We start from the raw sequence: 12,053 nt of genomic DNA on the forward strand, positions 1-12,053 counted from the left end.
AACCTTATCTTTTTCTTTTTTTTAAACTTCCATAATAAATATTGAGTTGGCAGTTAGTCAATCAATCAACAATTATTAAGGGCCTACTAAGTGCCAGGTACTGACTGTGCTAAGCACTGGAAATACAAAAAGATGTAAAAGATAGTTCTTGTCTTTAAGTAGCTCACGATATAATGGACCATGTAAAGTCCTTTTCATTGCCAATTTCTATCTAATCTTCGTGTTTTGATGCAGTTGACTTTTTAAACTCAAATGTAGGAGTTCAGAAACAATCTTATTAAATTTCATCTCATTATATCTGGCTTGACCCTTCTAGTTGAGACCTTTTGAATTCCTGGTCATTCAATGTATTACTCTTGGCTTTGTGTCGTATGAATATTTTATTTGACAATAATAAATAATTTTAGAATAAGTGCTTGTTGATTTGATTAGCATGCCGTCTCTGTCTTCGTATCAGTCTTGGATCCTTCTTGAATCTGGGACAGTTTTTAGTGTTTGCAATCTGTCAACAGGATTCCAATTATCTCTGAGATACTTACAATGATCCTGCTCCCTAGAACTTTTTTGAATTATGAAGGATCTTCCTAGATCTATTTGGAACTCTTTTGGGAAATGTTGGAGCAGGTGGTAGTAATAATAACGCTAATAATAACTGACATTTATGCAGTAAAAAGTTCTTTCCCTCTTATTTCATTTAATTTTCACAACAACCTTGTGAGGTAAAAGTCACTATTATTACTGTTTTAGAGATAACTTGAGGCTTAGAGAGATTAAGTGACTTGCCTGAGGTCACGTAGCTGTTCAGTCATTTTTTTTTTCGGTGGAGTCTAACTCTTTGTGACCCCATTTAGGGTTTTCTTGCCAAAGATACTGGAGTGGTTTGCATTTGTTTCTCCAGCTCAGTTTACAGATGAGGAAATTGAGGCAAACAGGGTTAACTGACTTGCCCAGGATCACACAGCTAGTAAGTATCTGAGGCTAGATTTGATCTCTCCTCTTCACCACATAGCAGCACCCCCAGTCTCCTGCCTGAAAGGACTATGGGGTTTAACCCTTTCATTTCCAGAACTCTCACCCTGAGCTCCTGATGTCCTATTTGGTAAGTGTTTCATCTGTCCCATTATTTCAGGTGGGCCTCCGCCAAGCTTTATTTTACTCCCTACTTCCCAGTCATCTTTTCATTAGCTGCCTTGTGGCCTGAATGATGCTCTGTGCTGCTCCCTCCACTCCCCCCACTCCCCCCACTCCCTCCTATTAGACTTTGAACTCCTAGAGAGCAGGCTCTGTTTTTTTGCCTCTCTTTGTAACTCTTGGACTCTAATTCTATTACCTATTGCCTCTACCTCTTCCCTCTGGGGCCAATCTCTCTTCTACAAAGTAACCCTTCAAATACTTAAAGTTCCAGGTTCTTCTAAGCCTACTCTTAAACATAGTGCTAGGTACATAGTTGACATTTAATAAATGCTTATGGACTTGACTTGAATTTCTGGTTCTGGAATCCTGAATAAATCAACTTTGCCTGTGGCCCTGGAAGGAGTACTTGAGTCTATCCTCTGTGGGTCCACTCACCCTCTGTGTAACTTTTGCCTTTCCTGGCTCCTACTTTACTATATATGTGGTCTTGTTTCAGGACGTAAGTGCCTTGAGGACAGGGACTGTCTTTGCTTTTGTTGTATCTCCAAAGCTTATCAAAGTGATAGTGAATAGTTTTCATTCATTCATTCCAAAGGCTCCTTCTTCTATAGGACCCTAGTAGTCTTGAGATCTCCAGATCATACTTGGACCTAGAGCTATGGGCCTTAACTGAGCTGGCTCACAAGCTTAATTGTGCCTACAGAGAGATAATGGGAGGACAACCAAGTTCAAAGGGAAACCTGAGTAGTGTAAACATACTCTCATTCAGTCACTATTAGAAAGTGAGCTCCTTGACTGCAGGGACTATTTTTTTTTCTTTCTTTTCATCCCCAGTACTTAGCACAGTGTCTGGCACATAATAAACACCTAACAAATGCTTGTTGACTTATTTGTTTACCAGTATGTGTCAGTGTCTGTATGGTAGATTCACTCATCTCTAGTAGTAGCAGTAGAGCTCATTTCATATACCCTGGTTGCTATGGGGGACTTTGATTTTGTCTTCCTTGAATCCTTATTATTACTTAAATTCTAAGTTACCTTGAATCATATTTATTATTATTATTATTTTGGTGAGGCAATTGGGGTTAAGTGACTTGCCTAGGGTCACACAGCTAGTAAGTGTCAAGTGTCTGGTCTGAGATTGCATTTGAACTCAGGTCCTCCTGACTCCAGGGCTAGTGCTCTATCTACTGCACCACCTAGCTGCCCTTGAATCATATTTATTCTTATAAATTCTTCATGTTAGGAAGTTTTTTCCTTCAGTTTTTAAAGATTTTAATTTAATCAATTTGTTTGATTTTTGTAAATGCTGTGGTGTTATAATTTAATTACAACATCAAGGGAGAGATGCTACTCATTCAGAGATTTGCATTACTACAACTTTTCAAAAATAAGCACAAAAGGTGCAAAGATGATACACATACATTTCAGGAAAGGTAGCTGCCATGAATCTCATCCTGATCTTGGCTAATTCTGCTCAGAATTTCCTGGAGTGACCTATTGCTCTCTTGGCAGTAGACTCTTTTACACTAGAAAATAAACAAGTTACTCAGTTATAGTTTACAAGTATGACAGCCTAGGGCAAGAAAATTAGATATACCTCTGAATACTCCAACAATAAGTTTAACTGATTCTGTGAGTGCAAGCTACATTTCTCGAGATACTTCAGATTCTCACAAGACTGCATGCTTTTGGCACTGGGTGATTGTATCACAAAGATGCCATGTAGGGGAGGAAGAATGATGGTGACAGAAATTTGTGACCTTGAGGACAAAAGAATGTCCAGGGCAGCATGGAGCTGACCATGACTAGGGCAACAAACAATGCTTACTGAGAACTATGTGGAGACAAAGCCTGAGAGAGTGAGTAACTTTTAAAAGTAAAAGTAGTAGAGTAAAAGTAGTAACTTTTAATCAGTGATGGAAAGGCTAACTCTGCTGAAGACTTTTATCCCTCCCCATAGATATTCAGAGCATGAATCACAGAGGAACTTGTTTTTCACTTCTCAAGGGTGAAAAAAGGGTGGTGAGATTGCCTTCACTTGGATGTGTCTGAGGTTGTTTTCTTGTCATATTGCTGGAATACATTGTTTATATTTGGATTAAATGTTTTCCTCATTTGCCCTTGTCTTTTGCCTGGGTCCCTGCTAGTACCTTGACAGCTGAATATCTAGGGTGTCCAGTTTTAAACTTCATGGGGACCAATAGGCCAGATGAGGTAAAATATCAACAAAAATCCTCCCAAGGGGAATGGCTAAACAAATGGTGGTACGTGAATCTAATATTGAAACAAAAGAGGAATTTGAAGAATACAGAAAAGCATAGAAAGACTTACATGTACTGATGCAAAATGAAGAAAGAAGAGCCAAGAAAACAATACACCCAATGATGACAATAGTGTCAATGGAAAAAAAAAACAACCACCACAAAATAATAAGAAATAAATATTGTAAAATTATAAAGAACCGGTCTGGCTCCAAAGAAAAGATATAAAAACCCTTCTCTGTCTCTGTAGCCCCTTATCAGAGATGGGAGGTCTATGACTGTGGAGCACTGCATTGGAAGATTTATTAACTATTTTTTTTTTCCTGATTTCTTTTTCTTGAAAAAATACTTATCATAAGGGATAGCTCTGGGAGGAGGGAGGAAGAGTTATATGGGGGAAATAAAAGATATCAACAAAATTTATTTTAAAAAGAAAAGAAAAGATCCCCAAGGTCTGAATCTGAATCTACATTAATTCTAGAGATGAGTGGAAAATGAATTCTATAAATAAATCAGTTAGGCATGCATAGTCAGGCTGGTGTACTTACTTGTGGCCTAATAGTTATAACTTATGATTTACTGTTTCTGCTAACATGGACCCCCTAGTCCTCTGCCCTGGGAATTGGGGTATGTGTGTGGATTTTAGCTTGCATTATGTCACTCCAAATAGTAGTTTATCTTAGGGAGATTTTAGCCAGCAACGAAGTAACTCTGGAAATGAGAATTTGTCCAAATAATTTTTTGAGGCAATGGGGTGTACCTGTCATGCAGCCTCCTAACCAAGTTACTTATGTGAGAATTTTAAAACCTAGCAACTACAGGACTGAAAAATGAATTGTCCATAGACATTAGAGATTTACATTGAAGCACCACAGGAAATTTATGTTTTGCTAAAACTCAGTTGAATGCAATTACCACCTTACTCCAAACAGACATTGCTATATGATTTCAAAGATTGGTTCGAGTGATTTCTTTTTTGTTTGTTTGATTTTTCAGCTGTCTTTTAGGAAGTTAATAAGCAACTCCATAACTTTCTTTATACACAGGCCATTTAGTCTGACTTTCTTTGAAAGAACAAAGTTATAAATGGTAAACCAAAGATTGATTAATGGAGGGGCAGCTAGGTGGCGTAGTGGATAGAGCACTGGCCCTGAAGTCAGGAGGACCTGAGTTCAAATCCGTTCTCAGACCAAACACTTGACACTTACTAGATGTGTGGCCCTGGGCAAGTCACTTAACCCCAACTGCCTTTAAAAAAAAAAAGATTAATTAATGGAACATAAAAAAAGGAAAGGGCAAGAGGGGTAGCTGGCTGGGGCTTCTACGTGTGGACTGGAAAGGAGTCCTTGGCATTTAAGAAAGGTGTCCTCATCTACTAGAGTCAAAGAAAGAAGTAGGGAGAATGGTGGTATGTTAATGAGGTAACACTAATACTTTTTTTTGAAGCAGGATTAGCTTTGTGTGTCGTTCTTTCTTTAGATCTTTATTATTCAATATTCTGACTCCTCCATTCTTACTAAATAAGTTGCCAAATGAGCCAGACTTGGCTTCCAATACTGACTCCAGTATATCACTGCAAAAATTTGAGATAGATGAAAGCAGTGAAGTGTTTTCTACTGATGACAAGTTCCAGTCAATATACTCTTCTAGTAGTCCTGGAAGATCTAAAGAGTAATTATTATAACAGATGAATTCTTGAAGTAAAGCTGTCCTTTTGTGGTGAAATCCCATACAGAAGGGAAATGCCCATTTATATTCAAGGAAAGTCTTACTGTAGAAAGATAATAGAATCATTCCTCTGGAAAGTGCTAAGTATAATTGACTTTATAATAATTATAGGAAGAATTCTTTTCAAGTGATTTACTTTTATCCTAAGGCACATTCTGATTCAGAGTCAGGAATATATATTTCAACATGATGGAATGGAAGGAGTGCTGAACTTTGAGCCACAGTACCTGAGTTCAAATCTGCCCTCTGCTGTTTATTAGCTGTATGCCCTTGGGCAAATCACTTTAAATCTCTTAGGCCTCAGTTTCCTCATTTGTAAAATGAAACATTTGGACTAGGTAACCTCTAAGGTCTCTTCAACATCCTTTTGAATAAAGTGCACCAGTTAGATTAATGATGTAGAAAGATAGCAAAATGTCAGATAAAATTTAGGGGAAAATTAACTAAAATGAAAGCTGGCATAACTAGTTTATCTCTGAGACATCTGGGCTTGGAGTACTCTTATGAATCACAGAGGTTAGTATGAGGCAAAATGTAAAAAAAAATATCCCAAAGACAGCTCTATATTTCTTTAGAAGAAGCATTTAAAAGAGTGTCATTTGGTCATTTTATTTTATTTTATTTTTCTCATCCATAAGAGGGATAGTTTGATATAGCCTTATTTACATGTTTGTTTCACTGAAAATATTTCCATTCATGTCTGAATTGTTATCTTCCTAAGTTGTTTATTACTGATGTCAGTGGTCTAAGCAATGATAATAATTCCAGCTGTGTAGTTGTGTTCTAAAGGTAAGCATGATATTATGATGAAATGGGAATAGTTGCTGATCTTAGAATTTTATTAGATTGAAAGTTTATTGAAGGAGGGTAGAGAACATGTATTTTTCTTTGTATCTCACCCAGTGCTTAGTAGGACACACTTCACAGTAGGTGTTTAATAAATGCTTTTTGAATGAAAGAATTAAAAAGGAGAGTGTAGACCCTTAAGGCTCAGTGGCCATGTGTGATGGATGGTATACTCACAAATCTTTTGATCACTGCATATTTTGTAACAGATTTTCTTTTTAATTTCTGTTCTATCCTGCATATATAAACACACACACACTTACACAAATATGTACATACACACGTATGTTTTAGATTTTATTTAGGAACTTACAGCATTAACATTATGACCTAAGGAGTAGAAAAAAAAAAACTCATGCTGAAGAAAGGTTTGAAGCAGCCTTCACTTTTCTGTCATACAGAATCACTCTCTTTTCAAATCGGGTAGGTCCACTTACTTTCCCCTGAAGATGCTATGTTTATTTTCTCCTGTTACAAATGTTAAGATGTCTTGTGTGGATCTCCAAAGGTCCACCATAGCTCCTCATTGCTACCAGTTTGTGAACCTCAAGTTACTCTAACACTAATACCATATTGAGTAACTTTTGTCAATGTAGACCCCATGTAAGTGCAGTGGTTACTCTTTTAAAAATCAGTCACGTGGAGATGCCAGGGGCATGAAAAGGAGGCTGTAATCGGCTGTTTTTTGTCAACTACCAAATGCCTACATTTTGCTAGCATTTAAAAAGACCAAGGTCTCCTGCTGCATTGGGGGTCATCTCCAGTCATTCTGATCACTATCTGGCCACTGGACCCAGATGGTTCTGGAGGAGAAAGTGAGGTTGGGGACTTTGTACAGCCCTCCCTCACTTAAATCCAATTCACTTGCAAGTCTGGCATCATCTTCCTGATATCATGGTCCTCTTTGGAATGAAGGACAAACAAGACTGCATCTAAGTGCTTTGTATTTTTTGTATTTATTTTCTACTTAGATATCTTTCTGCCTCTCCATGTAGAAAGCAAGCTCCTTGAGAACACAGGTTATTTCATTCCTAGTCTTCATATCCCCACTACCCAGTATGGCACCTGGTACATAGTAGGTACTTAATAAATGTCCATTAACACACTCAAGGCTCACCTTAAGATTCACTTCCTCCATTAAGATTTTACAGATTATTTCAGCTTGCCCAATCTTGCCCTTCTCTCCATGCTTAGAGGCAACACCACATGGTCTAGCAATTCGTTGCTTGCATAATTTTTTCTTGGTTGTATTTTCATTTTGTTTTGGCAGTGAGATTTCCAGTTCCCTGAGGGTAGGATACTCACACTTCCTTTTTTAGGGGCAGTTTGGTGGAACAGTGAATAGAGTGCTGGGCACTGGATTTAGGAGGACCCGAGTTCAAATTCAGCCTCACACACTTACTAGCTGTGTGATTTTGGGCAAGTCATCTGACCTCTGTTTACCTCAGTTTCCTCATCAGTAAAATGGGTATAGTAAAAGCACCTACCTCCCAAGGCTGTTGTGAGGATCAAATCCAATAACAATTGTAAAGCACTTAGCAAGTATCTGGCACACAGTAAGTGATATATAAATGTTAGTTATTATTAGCAGCAGTAACCCCCATAGAATTGAGTACAATGCTAGGCATATATGTGTTCAATAAATATTTGTGCATTGATTGAACAATTCTTTTTTTTTAATCAGAAAGCCAGAATGATTTTCAGTCTTCCATCCTTTTTCACTTGTTAATACTGTGTCTTTGAGGAAGATTATTCCTAAATACTCTTATAATTTCTTCCCATGTTTTACTTTTGTGTTAATGCTAGGAAATTCAGGTGACATAAATTGGGCATACTTGGACAAATGGTAAGAAATGTTGGCAGCAGTAATGGGAATTTATTGCAAGTCAAAAGTACAGCAGGAACAGAAAATCAGAAGGGAAATTCATAAAGTCAGTCGTGATTTTAAGGACTGGGATGAAAAACAGTATCATAAAACTTAAGCTGATCTATCTAACCTTTGCCAAGGCCAGTAATCACTATTAAGCTATACAGGTTGGCCCAAAGCTTGTTAAAACAAAACAAAACAAAAAAAACAAACAAACAACAGCAACAACAACAGAAAAGCCCAACAACTCCCAACCCTTTTGGTTTTTCTGCTTTCTTAAAGGCAAGATGAACAGACAACCTGTACATTGATTGGGCTATAGTGGCAGAGGAAGAAAGAGGAACTCTCAGAACAGAATGCTGGGACTGAGACGACCTTTGATTCTCTTCTCCTTTTTAATCTGTTTTTATTTGTGGTTCAGGAAAGAGAGTTTTTGATGTGGTCTGTGCCCAAACCCAAAGTAGTATTTTTCTTTTTTGTTCAATGTTTTCCTTTCCATTTTCGAATATCTGTGTTGGACAGATGTTATCCTGTGGAAAACACAATACAATGCAATACAACAAGGCCAAAAATATCCAGGGATAAAATCTTCCTCCCCAACTGGGGCTTCTTACGGAATGGGGAAAGAGAAAAAAATTCATTTTGTTACTTGATAAACTGTATCTATAATGAAACGTTTACATACATACAAACACACATACAAATCCTGACCTGGCTCATTTTCTCCCATTGGGTCAGGGTGCAGCGGGTATTCTATTCAGTAGAGTTACTGCATAGTATTTGTGTGAAGACATACATTGTTGTACAGCTGGGGATGTTTTTTAAAAAATCATTTTTGATATCCTATTAGATAGAGGGATGGTCTTGGATCCAGGAAGACTGGATCATGCAACTCTCATAACCTCTTGGTGCACTAGGCAACTCTGTAAGACTATACATAGCATAGAAAGTGCTGAGCTGCACTGACAGAATTTCCTTCCCTGGGAGCTCCCTGTGGTGGTGGAGTCACAGGCCCAATTTCTATATTCATTTGCATTTTTTCATCTTCAGATGCATTGATCACGTCTTTTCATTAGATAGCAAGTTACTTATTGCTAGAGACAGAGACCACAATATCTGATACAACTCACCATAATGCCTACTCATCAAATATTGTTGATGTATGACAGGTTAAAAGATAAATGACATTAGTGGTTTTTTTTTCCTAATCTTTAAGTGAAAATGTTTTTTTTTTAATGTGATTTTTAGGGCTGGGATGAAAAACAGTATCATAAAACTTAAGCTAATCTATCGACCCATTGGCAAGGCCAGTAATCACTGTTTACCTATACAGTTTGGCCCAGAGCTCCATAAAACAAAGCAAAACAAAACAAAACAAAAAACCAAACAATAACAGGTTTGTTTGTTTAGGTTTGTCCTTCATTCTGATGTCTGTGACATCAGGAAGGAGATGTCACAATTTGCAAGTGAAGTGATTTAAGTGTGGGAGGGCTGTGCAAAGTTACCAGCCTTACTTTCTTCTCAGGAACCATATGGGTCCAGTGGCAAGATAAAGATTAAGAGCATGGCCCCGATGTAGCGGGAGGCTTTGGCCTTTTTGAGCTTTCTCAGGTCTCAGTTTGTCTGGGGGCAATGCCCATTCAGTGATTAACGTTAGGTAAAAGAGGCAAAAAATCAATCTGGGAGGGGAAGACCTCCACGGTTTCTAGCCAAAAGAGAAACAATTGCTATTTACACTCACTCTGAGCCATCAGAATCCAAATTTTGGCCAATCAATGAGAGCAAGAGTGATTTGGGTTTAAGGTATGGTCCATAAAAAAGAGATCTAGTGAAAATGGTGTATACTTGAGGCAGTTGCTGATGGAGCTTTACTGCGTCATTCATTTATTAATTGATAAATGTATTTACTATTTTTGGAGTGCTTACTCTTTGTTAGCACGTACTGATTCAATTCTTATTTTTATAACATAACCTTGAAAGTTATTTTTTGAAATTTTGGCTCTGACTATTTAACCACATTCACCTGAGTTTCCCTCCAGTGTCTCATACAGTGAATTCCATGGATTCTTTCTTTCTGGATTTTGAAAATACTTCCTCACATCTATGCTGCCTCTTGCCAGCTTTCCATTTCCAGGGCTCCTTTGTCCTAGCTGACTCAAAGCAATCCTTTCCAGGAATGGTGAAGCATATTAATTGCAAAACAATGTTGGAAAATAGTATGACATGCACAAGAAGTTTTCTATTTTGCATGAAAATGGATAAATCTTTTCTTCACATTTCTTTTCTCCTCATTAAAAGACAGACTGGGGGAAGGGAGAGGAAAGATTTTAATTTTAATCTTAGTTTTTAATATTAAATCTAAGTTATATAGCTATATATACATATAGGTATATATACACATACATATAGGTATATATACACACATGTGTATGTGTACACATATACCTATATGTTTGTATGCATATGTATATACATATACAGTATACCTATATGTATGTGTGTGTACGTGCATATACACATATACATACATAATACGCATACATACACAGACATACATACTTACATCCACACATCCACACATAGATACATATACATACATAGACACACATATACTCAGTGGATATAGGTGGTATAGTGGTTAAGAGTGCTGGACCTGGAATCAGGAAGATTCATCTTCCTGAGTTCAAATCTGGCTTCACACACATATTAACTTTGTGATCTTGGTCAAGTCACTTAACCCTGTTTGCTTCAGTTTCCTCATCTGTAAAATAAGCTGGAAAAGGAAATGGCAAACCACTCTAGTATCTTTGCCAAGAAAACCCCAAAAGGGGTCACGAAGACTCAGAAATGACTGAGCGCACAGACACACACACACACACACACACACACACACAGACACAGACACACAGACACACACACATTTTTTTGGGGGGGGTATGAGGTGAGAATTCCATACCATTCATTGGCTACTGTTCTGACATTCTTACTGATCTGACATCTTAAAGAGTTGCTTCAGAGTAACTGGGGTACTGAGAATTTAAGGTCACATAGGGTTACACAGACAGCACATAGAAGAGAGAGGCCCTAAGCTGAGGCCTTCCCTGCTTCTAAGGCCAGCTTTCTATCCACTTGCCACATTGCCCTTTTTTTGAAATTAGATTTTTATCTCCCTAACATTGGATGTATTTCTCTGAAAACTTCAAGTTTAACATCTCCTTTCAATTCATCACGACAGAGTGGATAGAGAGCTGGTTGCCAGACTAGGGAGACATGAGCTCAAGTGTCACCTTTGATGCACTCTAGCTGTGTGACTCTGGGCAGATCACTAAACAGAGTTGTGCTAAGCAATTTATAATCTCTAGGTTTACAGAGGAGGTGCCATATCAATGGTTCAGTCCCTATCCCTTTAACACTAGAGAGTATTAAGAGAAGGATTATCAGGAAAGCAAGGATTTCAGAGATTGTCATACGAGGAATGTTTGAAGGAACAAGTACACCTCAAGGTTAACTTGAGGAAGAGAAGCCTTAGGGAAGGCATGATTTCAGGCTTTAAATATCTGGAGTACTATCATGTGGAAGAGGGAATATACTTTTTCAGTGCTGCTCTAAAAGATGTAATCCCAGTGAATGGAAGGAAATTATAGAGGCACATTTCATTTCAGTACAATGAACTTTCTAATGATTAGAACTGTGCAAAAATTTGAATAGCTTACCTTGTGAAATGGTGAGCTCTTCATCACTGGAAGTATCCAAGCAGAGGTTAAACTTGTCAGAAACATAAAAGGAGTGTAAACCCTGGTAGAAGGCTGAGATTGGATGACTTCTGTTAGCAGAGTGTCAAAGGCAATGAGTAAGCAGGAAAGCAGCAACTTTGGCCTATAGCCAAAGGAATATATCAAGTTTCTTTCATGCTAAACTATGACAATCTTTAAAAAGAGAAGCTGCTAAGTGGAACCAGCTGGATTTTAGGGAACCCTGTTATGGGGGTAGGGGCAGGGCAGGGCAGGAAGGCACCAACAATATTGTTGGTCAATAAATGTGAGACTCTACGAATTGGTACCACTTTTGAAATTTGACATTCATTTATATGGAAAGATTTTGCTAATGTTGTTAGTTGGAGAGGAGTAAGAGATGACGGTGGGTGTGTGTGTGTGGACCATAAGAAAGTCTAAAGTCTCTTTGGACAGTCCTGAAGTGGCTCTTAAAATATAGGA

The 12,053-nt window shown here is 37.9% G+C and overlaps 1 long non-coding RNA gene across 1 annotated transcript in view; it reads right to left on the reverse strand.

The window, feature by feature from the left end:
- Positions 1 to 11,704, reverse strand: part of LOC114029929 — a 29,359-nt gene extending 17,655 nt beyond the window's left edge. The window contains exon 1 of the long non-coding RNA XR_003567538.1: positions 11,553 to 11,704. This is a non-coding gene — a long non-coding RNA (uncharacterized LOC114029929). The remainder of the gene's footprint in view (positions 1 to 11,552) is intronic.
- Between the last annotated feature and the right edge of the window lie 349 nt (positions 11,705 to 12,053).

Source organism: Vombatus ursinus, unplaced genomic scaffold (assembly GCF_900497805.2).
Source record: "Vombatus ursinus unplaced genomic scaffold, bare-nosed wombat genome assembly UNPS02014942.1, whole genome shotgun sequence".
Taxonomy (NCBI): Eukaryota; Metazoa; Chordata; class Mammalia; order Diprotodontia; family Vombatidae; genus Vombatus; species Vombatus ursinus.